This window comes from Chenopodium album, chromosome 10 (assembly GCF_948465745.1).
Source record: "Chenopodium album chromosome 10, dcCheAlbu1.1, whole genome shotgun sequence".
NCBI lineage: Eukaryota > Viridiplantae > Streptophyta > Magnoliopsida > Caryophyllales > Amaranthaceae > Chenopodium > Chenopodium album.
The window spans coordinates 11,923,271-11,932,335 of NC_137843.1; positions in this window are offsets into that span (position 1 = coordinate 11,923,271).

Genomic DNA, 9,065 nt, shown 5'->3' on the forward strand with positions numbered 1-9,065 from the left:
GTTTCTATTCGGAAACTTGCTACTATTTCCTACTCGATAGGACCTTATCCTACCCAGCCTAAGCCCCTCACTTAGATTCACTCATACTACCTGAGTACTACTCACTCGGCCTCTCATTAGAAGCTCACTCGGCTTCACCCTAGAAGCTCACACTTTGCAATATCTCAATTACAATAACGAGAATCCTCACAAACTCTCACACCCTAATACATAAAACACTCAAAACCCTTTTTCCCAATTACAAGATCTCAAAGAATAACTCTAAATACATATATATGAATAAAGAGATAAAACTAATATGTTGGACACTCGAGATCTGTCTGGAACTCACCGGACGTACTGTAACCAAACCCTAACCGGAACTTTGACCTGGAGGACTGACTTAGCTTCGTGGTGAAGGATAAAACCATTAAGCACGACCACTCCACTTCGTCAGCTTCAACTTTGAATGAATACATATGAGCATATTTATAGTACACCCAAATTATTCTTTTCGTGAAAGATAAATTTTCTCAAAAGATATGTTTAAAAGATATTTCCCAAAAATAAGTTTTTCAAAAATATATCTTTTTGTTAAGAATATATTCAGTCAATATTAATAAGATATACTTACCATAAAATCAGATTTTATTTCAAACTTATATTTTCCAAATATTAGCTCATCTTTTCCAAAAGATATACTTTCCATAAAATCAAATTTCATTCAAAACTTCTTTTTGCTGAAAAAAATTTCCTAAAAATAACTTATCTTTTTCCAAAAGGGATTTATTAGAAAATAAATATCTTTATTCTGTAAAACCAAATCCCTAAAAGATATGCACGTATTAGGTAAATATATATCATTAAAACTGACCTTTAACGACGTGCAGACTTAAGTTCCTATTTGGTTCTGAAACTCTCACAATCTCGGAGTTCCTGACAAGTCAGTAACTCTAATTTCATTGATTGTTTGGAGTTTACCTCGGTTTTATAGACTTGTTCCAGACTGACTTTTATGTCCAACATACTTACATGAATCCTAGAGCGATATACTTCAATTTCTCTGTCTTCATGCTGTTTCTCTGAAATTCTTGTTGTGGAATCTTGTAGTCTTGATGGGTAACGTTCCACTTCTGGAACCGCAGGCCAAGTTCCTAACTAGAACTTGCTGTCATCTTCGCAGTCTAAGCTCCTTTAGAACTTGCTGTCATCTTCGCAGTCCAAGCTCCTCTAGAACTTGCTGTCATCTTCGCAGTCCAAGCTTCACTCTTTAGCTTGTTGTCATGCTTCTATTAGGAAGATCTTTGTGTGTACCTGTTAGGGAACATTTCATGTACCTGTTAGGGAACATGCTCCGGCTCTCATGGGAAAGCCTGCCGAAGGTTCCTTCCGCATCTTGTTGGAGAATATCTTCAGGTTCCTTCATGGTTTGATTCTCGTGTGAAAACCTGCTTTAGGTTCATTCATTCTCTCTTGTTCCTCCTGAAGTTTTCTATGTTCCAACCCATTGACTTCACCTAAGTCAGTTCCTGTCTTCACATAAACACTTAAGAGAAACATTAGATTGAAGTTTGTTTGTCATAAACAAACTTCAAGTGAGAGAACTGATTAAACTTAAAGCTTATGTAAATACTCCTACACATATACGGCTCATGTATGCATAGTGTACTTACCTCATGAAGCTAACATATGTGAAAACCTATTTACATAGTTACCTTCATGGTTCCTTAGCCATCATCATACTTATCAACCATAACACTCATCATTGTTCTTGTTCCTTTATTGCTTATCCTATATTGCTTAAGTTCCTGATATATATACATGTCATTGCTCGAGTTCCTTGTATCTTGTTCCAATCATAATTTGTTCTTTCAATGCACAACTTAACAAACACATTAGATAGATAATCATTATTATTTTACAATCATCAAAACCTAATTACTCAACACGGTTAATAATAGTGTTTACTTACAGCCTTAAGTCCAAACACTAGGGATTGCGTTGGATATAACTCATATAAGTCTCGAATTGAATATATTTTAATCCATGTTACACTTGAATACAGGTCATCAAACTATTCTAATCTTAAATCTTTTAATTAATTTAGTAAAGGTGGAAAAACAACGGCATATATATGAGTCATATCTCATTAACTTATACAGACTTCTACTTTCTAATAATGTTTTTTTTTTTTATCCAAAACATATACTTTCTAATAATGTAATTTGCAAGTAGTACATATTTTGTTTCAATGTGTATCTTAAATATTAAAGTTCATTCTAAAACGTAATACTTTGTTACAAAATAACTATAAAAAGTACAAGTAAAATGGATAATTCAAAATTTGAGAAACCAATTTGCTATAAAAGAAAGGTAAATGAACCTGTACGCAAAATTAGCAGATTCGCATAGGAAATGTACTCCAACTTATACATCCCTTATCCAATGAAGATGTTGCAAAATCCACTTATAGTTGAGATCCATTAATTAATTACTTCTCATACTATCTAATATAATAGAAAATTATTGAATGCATTGCATCTAGAAGTATGTATTACTAGATGATATGTAGTAACAATTTTTGTTTAAGTTCACTAAAATTAAATTTCCGATTTCCCTTAACCCTAAATATTTATGAGAGGGATTGTAGTGGGGAATTATTAATTTATTACAATTTTTAGTTAAAAAAAAATTATAAAATAATAATAAAAAAAAAATTAAACTGCTGAGAAAATAATTTTTTTAAGGTGAAGTGAGAAAAAGATATAATGGGATTAGGGGCGGGATTTCCATTAATTATTAGTGATTAAAAATTTTATGAAGAATAGACATCACTCAAATGAGAAATGAAGTTTTTATTTAGAGACCAAACAATTTAATTTGGAAGAAATGGATCTTTAAAGGAGGGGATAATAGGTTCTAAAATACTTTGTATGAATCAAATTTAAAGTTATGTACAAGGTTTTATGTGTTAGTTACTATATTATTACATACACCATCCATTTCATGTCATGAATTCATCTCACAACCCCATAAGAGTAAGTAGATAGTAGGTTTGAACTTCTTATAACCTATCCGCCATCTCCGCCTAGTTTGATTGGTTAATTTGTTCACTTAGTATGTTTATGCATTATGACTAATAATACTTGCAATTTTTATAAACATGTTTGATACCTTAAAATGCAACCAATATCAAGCTTACTTATACGGTCAATTGTAAAACAAACTAATAATATTGCATTGAAATTTTAAATGATGGGTTAGCTTTTTCAAAAAAAAATAAAAATAATAATAAGTTAGTTAAATGATTGGAAAAGGAAATGAAGGGGATAACATATAATTGTCCACCTCCACAATCACTAGTAATTACGAAGTAATAAGTATGAAGTACTTCCTTCTTTGTTTTTATTTTTTTTTTTAAAGAAAATTCCTTTGTATTTTTTTAATTACCGTCTTTTGTGATTTTATGCTAGCCAATACATTACTTGATCATTTTTTTTTAATTATTTTTAATATTAAAAAGTATGTATCAAGACAAATCAAACAGATTCCACGGGATTATATTTTTACTTGCGGATAAATTACAAAATTTAGTCGAAAGCTATTTTTATATAAATAGTTTAAAATTCTGAATAGTGCGGTTAAAAAAAAAATTAAAAAAGAAAATATATAACATAGCTTGAGGCCGAATCAAAAGTTGGGCATCTTGTAAAGCCCAAAAATAATTGAATATTATTGTTGTTAACGTGCAATGATGTTCAGGAACCATCACCACATGCATGTCCCACAAATATCTAAGCATACCGGACTACCGGTAACCGGTGATGAATTGTGGAAGTTAAAAAAATAAAATGGAAATAAAATTAATTACTGTAATTTTTTTAAAAAAATATCCTTTTTTCCTTTATGTTTTACTAGACCTAATTTGACTAATAAAGTACTCCGTTCTTGCACTATTCACTTATTCACCTTTTACGCTCTTTTGTAATTTATACAAAACGGAATATATATTTACCTAAAATCTCATTTGAATTATCTCAAAATATTCTTCTATATTATCAACCATTTTCATTTATTACAGTAAGAATCAAAATACGAAGTAGTATAAATAATTATTCTGTACTTTATACATTAACAAACATGATAAACAAAACAAGTCAAGTACTCCCTCCGTTTCATAATGATATTCCTATTTACGTAAATCGATGCAAATTTTTACCTATCTTTGACGGCAAATATCTTTAGTATTACATTATCAAAAATTATAAAAGTTAGATATTAATAATGTACTCATCAAGATGAATCAAACTAGATCCCATGACTATATTTGTTATTATAGATTGAGAGAAATTTAGAATATTCTCTCTTATTTTTAAAAAGTCAAAAATTACAAACAAGAACACCATTGTGGAACGAAGAGAGTATATCTTTAAAAATATATTAGGAATTTCCCTCATAAAAAGGCTTTTAATACTTATTTTTTCTTACCTTCTTAAAAAAAATAAAAAATAAAAAGTACACATCTTTAAAAATACGGAGGAAGTAGGAAGATTCGAAGAACACGTGGATGGATAACAGTGACACTGTGACAGAAAAGGGTGATAAAAAAAATTATATGATCACGTGACATAGCTCACGTGCGGTGTAGGATTTGGTATTGACTAGGCAAGTGGGAGACTCAAACCTTATCCACAAATGACAACCTCCCACGTCGGCAACCATAAAACGCTGCCTTCCCGACAATATTCCCACTTGCTTTCCTTTTTTTTTTCTTTAATATGCTGTAGTGTTGTACCCACAATTGTACCCTCTGTTAGTTTATTGTCTTTTAGTGCCTCTATTCTGGAATAATTTATATATTCCCCCGCTTTTAAATACTTGCTCTAGTTTGCTTTTTCGGACGTTTTTAAATACTTGCTTCATTTTTTTATTTGAAATTTTTTTACAATATTTAATTCATTTCTCTCACATAGTAAACCCAACATAAATCATTTTTTATTAATTTCATATTCTCTATCTTCTAATTCTCTTCACTACTTGTGCTTTTTACGAAGTATAATTTTTTACACTTTTACCTACCCTACTACCTCCATATTTTATCACTTTCTCCAATTTCTCCTAAAACTCCGCACATGGAGAAATGAAGCAAGTATTTAAAACCGGAGGGAGTACTAATTTGACCTTATTTTAATATCATTAAATATTAACGAAAACTATACTGCATTAAAAGTTACTACTACGTATTATGAAATTTTATATTAACCCTATCTAACAAGATATTTTATGACAAAATATGTTTTTATTATGTTAGTCTAAAATTATAGTCAAAGTTAACACTCTCTTCATATTTTTATTATTTGCTCCACTTTCTTTTTACGATTATATTTAAGTACTTGTTCCATTTTTTTTTTTATGAAAACTTTTAATAATATTTTACTAATTTTACTCCTCACTGATGATACAAATTCTTAAATGGGTCTGGTTCACACTAATTGTGAACCGCCAACATTAGAGAAAATATGATTGTTTTATTAATTAATAAAAAAAAAAGGTAACTATATTAAAATAAAGGTTATTATGTTGAAATAAAGGTTATTATGTTGAAATAAAAGTTATAAGAGGTTAATTTTTTTAATGAATATTTTAATATAATGGTCAATATGAATAATAAAGATCACTATGTTAAAATTAGGTCACTATTCAACATAATATCATACTTTAAGTTCATAATAACATTAAAGGTCACACAAATTTTAAAAAAGGTTACTTTGTTAAAAATAAGGTTAATATATTAAAATTCGGGGTCACTATATTGAATATAATGTCATTTACGTGTGTATAAACCTTAGGTCTACAATAATATTATTATGGACCAGGTCCACGCAAGATTTTCTGCACTAATGGTCCCTTCACATCATATTTTAGTATTTTTCATATTCTCTCTCTTCTCCACTTATACTCACTTTTTTTTTAGATTATTTATTCTTCTAGCAACTTCACTTCTATCATATTTTATTACTTTCCACTATTCCTCTTAAAATTTCTCCCCCCAAAAAAGGTTGGATCGCATCTTACAGAAGTCTGATTGTCAGCAAATACCAAACCTATGTTTAGCGAGTTGCTTTGCTCCACCGGAAAGATTCCTATTAATACTGCGGCTTAGTGTGTAGATTTAGACTCCATTCGACTGATCTCATCCACTTGCATTGAAAATTCGTGTGGATATTAGGAGAAGCCCGCTCAAAGCGCCTTTCTATAATATAAGGCGTCTCGTCTCGAACATTCTTCACATGTTTGAGCGGATACCCTTTTCAGTCAGCAGCTTGGTTATTGCGCTCCCTGTGGGAAAAAAAAAAAAAAAAAAAAAAAAAGCAAGAGGGACGATCCCCGTGTGCTGGAGGGACGACTCATCAGGTTCCCATTGAAATAGGGTCGCGCATGGAAAAATAGAAGAAGTAATAAAATACGGAGGGATTATATGAATAGTGAAAAAAAGTCTAACATCTCTTACATACTCGTACTTAAAAGTTTAGATTATGTTTAGTTCACCTTATTTCATTACCTTACTCCGTAATTCAGATCGGATACATAAAACAAAATTATATCAGGAAAAATAATGTGGACTTAGCATAACTTTTTACTCATTTTAAGATAAATGTCTAGATTATACTCATATATCACCATGTTAATTTCCTTTTTTAACCCCTTCATACACTATAATCTAGACATAAATCAAATCCATAAATGTTATCGTCTTTTGCTTATTTTTTTGTGATCAATGTCTACGGGTGTTGGCAATGTGACTTTCAGATGACGGATGATCTGGATAGTTGGATGGATAGGTGGTTGTGGGTGGTGTGGTGATGGTCAACCAGGTGTATCGGTCAAAAAAGGGTAGACAAAGAGGACATGTTTAAACACCAAACAACCATAGCAATGAGTGTTAAGTAATTTATACTCCGTAACAAAGTATATTTAGTAAAAACCCATTATATAATTGCAGTTGGTCAATTAGTTAATTACCAAACCAAGCAAGGTTTGACTCACTAAGACTTTACACCTTAGAGCTAGGTTAGAGACTCGAATCTTGTCAAGCGAGGATAATTGGGGGTGCGAATCTCTTTACCTCCCCCTACTCCCAACTTCCCAAGTCTCAACTTCCAAGTGTCTAACATGTCAAAAAAAAAAAAAAAAAAAAAAAAAAAAACTAGATAGGATATAAAAATTTGGTCATTTACTAAGCTTTCTTTAATTCTTTCTCACTCTAAATATTAAACAAAGGGGGATAAAATGATGAATTGAGGTGGTGCTCAATGCATGCCCGCCAAGCACAATTGAAAAATATGATTAGGACCAGTAATCAAAATCCTACAATTGTGTTTGGCTTATTTCTGAAGAAAACACCGGTCAAGAGTGTACATAAAATCATTAATTGGTGGTCAAAAATAAAATTACAATGTCTTTAACTTTAAAAAAAAAATTAGAACTACTTACTTTATTTTTACGAGTACTTCTTATTACTTTGATTTGTTAGTCATCTTGAGCATATTGACTTAGCTTTTGCTTTCCCTTAATTGATTACAATGATCTTTCTCTTCACAATTCATATTTTTAAATGTGATAATGGACGAGTACTTATGTTATCAATGAGAAGGTTATTAACATGAAAAGAATATTTATGTGCATGAATGTGGAAATTTTTTTGATTCAATTGCTATGTGCGTAATTTTGTGATGATATGGGAATGTGTCTATATTTTACAAAGTGAAAAACAAAATTTTACTGAATTTTTGCTAAAAAAAAAAAAACAAAACTACACACAATCAACTTATTAAATTATGCACATCTAGTAAAAACAATACTCATGATGAATTAAATAAATAAATAAAAAAAAAAAAAAAAAAAAACACATATATGAAGTATTATATATCCTTTTTTGATTTTATGAAACTTCTAATTGGACCCTTAATCTGTATACAATTTTTAGCCTTTTGATATACTTGTATTAGATATAAAGAGTATTAACATTTTGTTCGGTTCATCTGAAACTGTCTAAAATTATATTATTTAAAGTTATATTACGTTGTCAGAATTTGTTTGAGCTTATTTAAAGTCATATTAATTTATTCGAGCTTGTTTGAAATGATTGACATTTTGTGTTTAAACACCATTTTTTTTTTTTTTGGACTTTTTTCCTTACATTTTTCTGAAATAAGGTAAAATAAGATTAAACAAATAAATCCTAATTAAGCCGGTATAAAGAATTATTGGAAAAGTTTATCATCTCATCTAGTAAGCGTATTTAAAGTTGATTTTCCTATCACCTTATTTAAAAATTTAACCATATATCATCAAGATCGTGGCCCGACGTTGTTCTCATCATACGTAGCAGTAGTTTGCCTACCATATTCCATACATAGATATGTAGGTGTAATAAGAATAATTAGCTAGAGAATATATTGAATGCTTCTCCAAAGAAATTTTCTTTAATTGATCCGATCCAAAACTTGTGCATAATTATCACAAGCATTATGCTTATGTTTATGAAACTAGTATAGAAACTTATAATATATTAAGAGTGTGATTTAATTAATTTATACATCCATAATATTGATCCTACCTCATATTATGGCTGTTATTGGCCTGTTGCAAACAATGTTATTAATAACTTAATATACATTTCTATGGTACGTATATGTCATTCCTACCACAAGGACAAAGTGGCTGATCTTTTACTCACCATATCACATGGCCTGGACTCGTCACATGGATGCATGAATGCTAATAACTAAACCAGATTCAATTATTAGGTTAACCTTTTGATCGAGTTGTTTCTTTGACATCGCATGGTATTAGTGTTAATGTGACGAGAAGGTCATGAGTTCAATTCTTGTCCCTCCTCCTTCTGGAACATTTGGCTTGTAGGATTTCAACCATAATAACTTGACTTTTTGGCCGAGTTGATCATTTTACAACATATATTCACACTAAATGACAACAATGGTCATGAGAGATTGACAATTTCTTTTTTATATATGGGTAAATTTATTTTTTTTTTTTAAAAAAAGGCCGGGTAATAAAGTTAT